The sequence below is a fragment of the Eschrichtius robustus genome, chromosome 6 (genome assembly GCF_028021215.1).
Source record: "Eschrichtius robustus isolate mEscRob2 chromosome 6, mEscRob2.pri, whole genome shotgun sequence".
NCBI classification, from domain to species: domain Eukaryota; kingdom Metazoa; phylum Chordata; class Mammalia; order Artiodactyla; family Eschrichtiidae; genus Eschrichtius; species Eschrichtius robustus.
In genome coordinates, this window is record NC_090829.1 from 89,989,788 (window position 1) to 89,998,954 (window position 9,167).

The 9,167-nt window shown below is 39.8% G+C and overlaps 1 pseudogene; it reads right to left on the reverse strand.

Moving 5' to 3' along the window:
• Positions 1-2,393: 2,393 nt before the first annotated feature.
• On the reverse strand, positions 2,394-6,104 carry LOC137765923 (lysocardiolipin acyltransferase 1 pseudogene; annotated as a pseudogene).
• Between the last annotated feature and the right edge of the window lie 3,063 nt (positions 6,105-9,167).

Consider the following 9,167-nt stretch of genomic DNA (forward strand, 5'->3'; position numbering starts at 1 on the left):
TTAAACAATGTATTTAAATATTTGGTAAAATCACTGTAAAATCTTTGGGTCTGATGCCTTTTTAATGGTGAACTTTTTCACTACTTTTCGGTTTTCTGTTTTGCTTGGGTATTCTACCTCTCCTTAGGTTTAGAATACTATATCTTAGAAAAACATCTTTTCTTTAATTTCATGACTCAATTTCCAAACTTATTGGAAGGAAGTTACACATAATCTTCTAAGTTTTAAATCTCTGTATTTGCACCTGATTTCTTACACCTAATGTTTATTCATGATTTTATTTCCCTAGTTGATCAGTCTCTCTTTTATCTTTCTTAGCTTCTTTTTCTCCTTTCCTTGGGTTTAGATGGCTAGTTTTTTTTTTTTTTTAATTGAAGACAGCTCATAAGACTTTAATTTTTTTCAGCAAATTGTGTTAGCTAGGTCTTTATATGTGACCCACCTTGTTATTGTCCAAAATTTTTAACAATATATTTCAGTATTCCCTTTAATCCATTTAGATAAATGCATTTTTAAATAATTTCTAAGAAAAGTCAGAATTTTTTTTGACTATGAAATGAATGCATTTATTTTCAATATACTGTTATGCTTAATTTCTATTTTTATTGCTTGTAGTTAGAAAATCTGTTTTGTGTAATTTCTCCTACACGGAATTAATAGAGATTATCTTTGTAGCTTAAATGACATGTTCAATTTTTATAAATGTTTCATGGATATTTGAAAAGAATGTATACCTTCTGTTTACTGGTATAAAGTTACATATTAATACTTCTGACACTGAATGTACTGATTGTGTTATTCAAATTATTTCTATTGCCCTACTTACTGTTTCCCTCATCTATAAATTTCTAAGAGAGGTATATTAAAGTCTCCCATTGAGGTCATGGATTAGTATATTTCTCTGACAAGATTTTGCTTTATATCCCTTGGTATTTTGAGAATGAGAACATAATGATTAATAAGAATGAAAATTCCTGATTCACTAATTTTTTTCAATATAAAATATCCATTTTTCTCATGTAATACATTATATCTTAAGCCTTTTATAATATTGACATCAGCTTTCTTTTTGTAAGTATGTACTAACTATATTTTTGTTCCAACCCACTCTATTTAATACAGTTCCGCATTTTGTTTCTGTATATCTTTGTGTAATCTTCTATTTTATTTTAATATAATCTGATTCTGTCATTAATACCATAGTTCAATTATAGTTTTATCACTTTGATTTTGATAGTAAAGTGCTTGTATTTATTTCTATATTTTTACAGTGAGAAAGAAATACAATCCTATATTATGAAAACTTTGCCACTTAAAAGTAAATCTTTGTGATAATATTGTTTACTATAAGAATTTTTTCATTTTATTTCTAACTTCCCTCACTTTTTCTCAGTGAAACTTAGTTTTTACTGTTTTTTTGTTTTTTGGTAATGCATGCCTTTTTCTTACTTCCATTCCTTTTTCATGTTGTATGACCATGTCTCCAAATCACCTTTTTATTCCAAAGGGCAAGTATAACTGATGAACATTTTGAAGTTTTGCCTCTGCAAAAACGAATATTTACCCTCACACTTGATGGCAGTTTGACTAGACAAAGAATTCTACGTTAAGACACCATTTATTATTGAAGCTATTTTTCAATGTCTTCTAGTAGCTAGGGTTATAAATGGGAATTGTGATGCCACCCATATTCTTGATCTTTTGCAGGTATAGTCTGCTACTGCTGCAAGGTACAGAATACCTAACTCAAATAGTATAAAAACAAACAAACAACAAAGACAACAAAAAAAGTCTTTTCTCACAATGAAAACTAGACTAGTGGCACGACAGTACCAGTGTGGATTAATTCACAATGTTGCTATCGACCCAAATACTTTCCTACAGTTGTAATGCTATCTAAAGTATGATGACCAAATGTCCTTATGGCCAAGACATGGCTGCCACAATTCCAGGAATCACGTGCACCCTTAACAACACTCTGCAGTAGAAGAAGGACTGTATTTTTTTTTTCTTTTTCTCTTTATCTGAGAAGGCAAAGCTTTCCTCTAGAGACAGACTTCTCTTTATGTCCCACTAACCAGACTGAATTACATTTCCAAGCCCAAACCAATCCTTGCAAAGGAAATAAGAGCATCACAGTTCTCCCCTTGAGGAAGAAGTCGACCTTCCCTAAAGATGCGTAGAACCTGATAAAAGCAAAGTTCTTCTAGGTAAAAAAGGAGATTGAGGAATGGTTGCTGGCAGACAATCAGCAGTATCTATCAAAAAAGTAACTTTGGTCGGCCGCCTTAGCGCTGCAGCTCCGAGGCAGCAAGATAGCGATGCCACCACCAGCCCGTGAGGGCAGAGGGCAGCCAGCAGGGCCCGTGGCGGGGCAGACCTCCTGGGCTGCTTCACGCGGCCCGTATGTTTAGAGGTGTCCGAGGAGCCGGTGCAGTTGCCCTGCGGACGCGTCCTTTGCCCTGCATTCTTGCAGGAATGTTTGAAGCCAAAGAAGCCTGTCTGTGCAGCACTCTGGCACCTGGCATCTGAGCTGTGGGACTCAAGCAGCCAATGGAGAGCACGGAGACTTCTTGCCATGGCTGCCATAAAAATTTCTTAAAAAAAGGAAAAAAGAAAAAAAACCCCTTGGAGAACTTGACATGTGTCCCTTGAAGTTGGGTGGCCACAACAACTATGTATGTCTCATATGTAAACAACTTCTAAAAGTCAAAGTCTGGCTGGAGCCGCTCGTGTAAAAAGAGAAACACGAAGTCTACAGTAGGAACGAGTCACTCATCTACCACGGGCGGCCAGAGGTGCTCGTTTTTCAAGAGTCAGTCGTGGTCCCTGCATAACTGGGCTAGAACTGAGTCCTCCTAAAAGGAACCCCACATGCAAGGCCTAAATGGATGGGGGAACGTCAACTCAGTAGAGTGTCTTTTTGCACTACAAGCCAGGAGCTGAGGGAGGAGTTGCCTATGAGGAGAAAATCGACCACGGGATGTCACAGGTTTTAAAAAACATTTCAACCAAGACGCAACTTCAAAAGAGAGTTTCTGATGGCAGTACCAGAACCTTCTTCTACACTTTCCTTTCAAATGGTAAATGACTTGATGAGCACCGTTTTTAATGCAGAAAAGCGACACCTGCCAACAAGCTGTGAAGAAACCAGCACTAAACATACAAGGTTATGCAGACATGGAAGAACTAAAGGGTATGAATTCCTAGCTTTAAAAATTCAAACTAAGGTTTCTGAGTGGAGAGCCTGTGGTTGCTCTGTGAGACTCATCTAGGTCTTATTTTCCGGTGAGTAGAGGGCACCGGTGGTCTTCTGACATCTAGGTCACCGCAAGGCTAAATGCCAAGATTTTATGAATAATTAAGGACTTTCTATCAAAATGTTGTTTAGCTTAAGGACAAAGGGTTTCTGTTTTCTGGTCTTAAGGAAGAACGTAAGGGTTTGATTGGTATAGAAAGGAGTGTGGGGAGGGTGCCGAGAGGGAGCCAGGAGGAAGGGCCCTCACCTCCGCGGTCAAGTGCCAGAACTTGATCTGGCCCAGTGCCCAGGAGCCCCAAATCTGCCTCTAGTCTGGAGAGTTTGTTAGGAAGGAGGATTGGGCCTTTAAGACAATCTTGTGTGTATCTTGTCTGCTAACAGCCTGACGATTGTTTACTAATACTCTGGCCTAAGTTACTTCACAGGGATCGCTCCCGCTCCCTGATACATAGTGTGGAAATTACATTCAGAGGTTGAAAAAAAAAATCGTGTGTGTAGCAATATTTTTCCACAAAACTAAGTGCAAAATATCTTTAACAAATAATGATGGTAGTAAGAAATATTTGACATGCATGTAGTCATGCAAAAATGCATCTCATTTTACAAAGGCTTAGAAAATTTACAAAATATCCCCTAGGTTTTTAGACTGTGAGCCTTACAATCTTACCCATTTTTCTTTGCATTTAAATGTGGCTGTTTGTCTAAAAAACATTAACATGCAAGTTCAGTGATCTCTAGTCCACCAAATATTCTCTCCCACGGCACGAAGATGATAATGATGATTATAAAATACCACTGAATAAGACTGTACAAATAGATGAGCAGGCCCACTGCAGGGCTGAACAGGGTCCAGTACGGTATAGGGAGCAATTTGACCAGAAGGATCCTGGGCTCAGACTTGCAAGGTGGAATTACATCCTGTCCCATAAAGTAAAAAGTCTTCTCCCACCAGTAGAAGAAGCACAGCCTCTCTCCTTTCTCCTCCCACCACTTGTGGTACCAGAGCTGGAGGTCCTCCTTGGACGTGGGGAGGGTGTCCATTGGGTATCGGTGGACATGGAAGTGGATTTCCTTGGAAAAGTCCTTGAGGAGGACGTGCCTCTCTGTCTGAGGAATGTTATGAGGGTATGCCACCGTGATGTCATGGACAGCGTCCAGGTTCTTACCTTCTCTTAGATGGTCTACTACAAAAGTAAAGCCTGTAGTTCTTGGATGTTAAGACATTTTCATATTTCTGAAGTCCATTCTTTTTAGCAAATTCATTACTTCAAGCTGTGCTATTTTCTGTGAGATCAGTCCCTTCTAGGAATATGAGGAGTGGAAGTTGTTCATGGATATCACAAAAATAATTATTCACGTTTTCAAAAAAAAAAGTAACTTTGTTGTTGTCGTCTTCCCTGGAGCCTTTTAGAGGTTTTATCCTTGTCTTTACAGTCCAGAAATTTAACCAGGACTTGTGTAGATGTATATTTTTATTTTTCCCATCTTAGTATATAGTGAGTTTTTACAAATTAAAGACCTGGGTCTTTCTATAGCTCAGGAAAATTTTCATCTACATTTCTTTGATTATTTCCTGCCTTCGTTCTTTCTGGTCTTACATTAAACTTCAAATTTAACTTTCAGATAAACGACTTATTCTTCATCAATAGCCATCCAAATTTTTAGCCTTTCCCTTGATTTTTTTGTTGTTATCTCTCTTCTCATTACTCATTTTTCAGAGTCTCTTGGTCTTGTTTATGAATTTTAAATTATCCCCAATCTCTGCAATTACTAAAAAATATGTTTGTGTGAGGTTATAATCTATTTCCAAAATTACCTGTTTTTACTTAAGTTGGTCCTGTTTTTTCATATCATCCTCCTTTCGATACTACTGATTTATCTCAGATGTTTGATGATTTTTCATTTTCTATTCCTATTTATATGCAAAGATCTAGATTAGTTCATCTAAGGATGCAATTTGAGATCACTTTGTGGTTCTGATGTTTCTTTCTCCTGTATTCTATGGGAGGGAGGGGGTGCTAACTATAGGTTCTCTAGAAATGCATGGGGTGAGCTACTGATAAACTCCCCTTGGTGTGCCTGGGTAGGTGGAAACAGGCAGGCTAAGTACTCCCAAGTTTGCCATGCAAGGAGAGTTCTGAGGAAGTGACAAATATTGGTATATTTTATGTCTAAAAGGAGCTGCAGTTTTTTCCTTATCTACCTATTACAAAAGTCTAGTTACCTGAGGGTCTACCTTGATTCTCTGTTCATCCTCAGTATTTAATATAAGAACTATGTCTATATGCAGAGCCTCTTAATTGGTAAGGCATTCTCAGCACATTGTCCTAGAGCAAATTCTAAACTGAGAAGCTCCATAAAAGGAGGGATGCGAAGAACTAAGGGGAAGAACGTTACCTAAGGTCCACTTTAAGAAATTAACGTGGAGCAGTGTGGCCAAAATGGCAAAGTAAGAAGACCTCAGCTCCCCCCATGGGCACACCAAAACTTAAAACATTTCCAGAGCAACTATCTATGAGAATGACCTGAAGACTAGAAGAAAAGATTTTCCACAACTAAAGATATAAAGAAGGAACCACAACAAGATGAACAGGAGAGGTAGAGAGGAGGTATAGTCAAGACCCACACCCCTGAGTAGGTGACCCACAATGGGAGGATTATCACAATTGCAGACGTTCTCCCCAGGGAGCAAGAGGTCCAAGCCCCACATTGGGTTCTCCAGCCCAGGGGTCCTGCACCAGGAAGATGAGGCCCCAGAATGTCTGGCTTTAAAGGCTGGCAAGGCTTGCGTATGAGAGAGCTGAAGGTCTGCAGGAAAAAGAGACTCCTCTCTTAAAGAGCTCATGCACAAACTCACATGCTTTAAGTTCTAACACAGAGGCAGTAATTTGCAAGGAGCTTGGGTCAGACCCACTTGTTGATCTTGGAGTCCTCCTGGAGAGGTGAGAGGCAACTGGGACTCCCCCTGGGACATAGACATTGATAAGAAACAATTTGGGGAGCTCATTCTACCATGAGGACACTGATGCTGGCATGTGCCATTTTGGAGTCCTCCCTCTAGTCTGTTAGTGCTAGGGGCAGGCCAATACCAGCTCCAGGGCCCACCTCAGGACACAGCCCCACACACCAGTGGGCCAGCACCAGCACCAGGGCACCCACCTGGGCCCCACAGTCAGCACCCCGTGGACCCAGCCCCAACACCAGTGGGCCAGCACAAGTCCCAGCCCCTCCCCCAGGTCCCACAGGTAGCTTCCCAGGCCCCAGCCTTGCCCATGAGCAGGCCAGCACCAGCCCTTAGCCCCCATAGGCCCTGCAGGCAATTGTCCCAGGACCTGGACCCAAATACCAGCAGGCCAGCACCAGATCCAAGACCTCTCAAATGCTACAGCCAGCATCCCCACGGCCCAGCCTCACAGCCAGTGGTCAGGTACCAGACACAGGACCCCCCAGCCACAGAGCAAGTCGGCCCAGGACATGGTCCTGCCTACCAGAAGGCTGGCACCAGCCCTGAGACTGCCCAGGGAATGTAGCCAGCTGAACCGAAAGGCAGAGCCTGGCAGCCAACCAGGTCAGGGCCCAGCCCTGCCTACCAACAGACTCACGTTAGTCAGCGCCACAAAATAAGGGCCATGCAGCCCACATAGAGGGCAGCCCTGCACGTATAGCCCTGGTGACCAAAGAGGAGTGTGCTTCTGGGCCCTACAGAACATCTCCTACAGAAGGCCACTTCTTCAAGATCAGGAAATGTAACCCACCTACCTAATACATGGGGAAAAAAACCACAGAGACTTAGGCAAAGTGAGGAGATAGTAAAATATGCTTTAAGCAAAGGAACAAGACAAAACCTCAGAAAAGAAGTAAATGACAAGGAGATGAGCAATTTAACAGGTAAAGAATTCAAAATAATGATCATAAAGATGCTCAAAAAACACAAAAGAAGAATGAAAACAGTGAGAATTTTAACAAAGTTAGAAAATATAAAAAAGAACCAAATAAAGCTGAAGAATACAATAAATGAAGTAAAAAATATACTAGAAGGAATCAACAGTAGATTAGATGACAGAGGGGAATGGATCAGCGAACTGGAAGACAGAACAGCAAAAATCACTCAAGCTAAAGACAAAAAAGACAAAAGAATTTTTTTAAATAAGGATAATTTAAAAGACTTCAGGGACAACATTAAGTATACTAACATTCGCATTGTAGGGGTCCCAGAAGCAGAAAAGAGAAAGTGACAGAGAACTTATATGAAGAAAAAAAATAGCTGAAAACTTCCCTAATGTAGAAGAGGAAACAGACTTCCAGGTCCAGGAAGCACAGAGTCCCAAACAAGATTCCTCAAAGAGGTCCACACCAAGACACATTATAATTAAAATGGCAAAAATTAAAGATAAAGAGATAATCTTAATAGCAGTAAGAGAAAAACAACTAGCTATGTACAAGAGAACTCCCATAGCTATCAGCTGACTTTTCAGCAGAAATTTTGCAGGGCAAAAGGGAGTGGCATGATATACTCAAAACGATGAAAGGAAAAAAAAAAACAACACTATAACCAAGAATATTCCACCAGGCAAGGTTATCATTCCGATTTGAAGGAGAGATAAAATGTTTTACAGACAAGCAAAAGCTGAAAGATTTCAGCACCACTAAGCTGGCTTTACATAAATGTTAAAGGGACTTCTCCAAGCAGAAAAGAAAAGACCACAACTAGAAATAGGAAATTCGCAAAAGGAAAAATATCACTGGTAAAGGCAAACATACAGTAAAGGTAGTCACTTATAGAACTAGTAAGAAGGTTAAAAGACAAAGGTATTATAATTATCTATATTCACAATAAAAAGTTAAAGGATACACATGAAGAAAAATGTAAAATATGATGTCAAAACATTAAAAGTGAGCAGGTGGAGTAAAAATGCATGTTTGTTAGAAGGCATTCAAACTTAAGAGATCATCACCTTAAAATAATCATATACATTAAAAAAAAATAAAATATATTTTAAAACAAAAACTGTAACAAGAGACAAAGAAGGACATTACATAATAATAAAAGGATCAATCCAGCAAGAAGATATAACAATTGTAAATATGTATGCATCCAACATAGGAGCACCTAAATACATAAAGCAAATATTACATAAAGGGATAAATTAACAGTAACACAATAGCAGTAGGTGACTTTATCATCTCCCTTACATCAATGGATAGATCATATAGAAAGAAAATCAATGAGGAAACACTGCCCTTAAACAATACATTAGATCAGACGGACTTAATACGTATCTAAAGAACAATCCATCCAAAAGCAGTAGAGGGACTTCCCTGGTGGCGCAGTGGTTAAGAATCCGCCTGCCAATTCAAGGGACATATGTTCGATCCCCAGTCTGGGAATATTCCACATGCTGCAGAGCAACTAAGCCCATGTGCCACAACTACTGAGCCTGTGCTCTAGAGACCATGAGCAACAACTACTGAGGCCGCGTGCCACAACTACTGAAGCCCATGCACCTAGAGCTCGCGCTCCACAACAAGAGAAGCCACCGCAATGAGAAGCCCACGCACTGCAATGAAGAGTAGCCCCCGCTCGCCACAACCAGAGAGCCGGGGGGCTCGCCACTGCCCCCACGCGCAGCAACAAAGACCCAACGCAGCCAAAAATAAATAAAATAAATAAATTAGTGTAAAAAATAAATAAAATACTGTTTAAAAAAAAAAAGAAACAAAAGCAGTAGAATACACATTCTTTTCAAGTGCACATGGAACATTCTCAAGGATAGATCACATGCTAGGCCCCAAAACAAGTCTCAGTAAATTTAAGAAGACTGAAATCATATCAAGCATCTTTTCCTACCACAACACTATGAGACTAGAAATCAACTACAAGCAAAAAACTGCAAAACACACAAACACA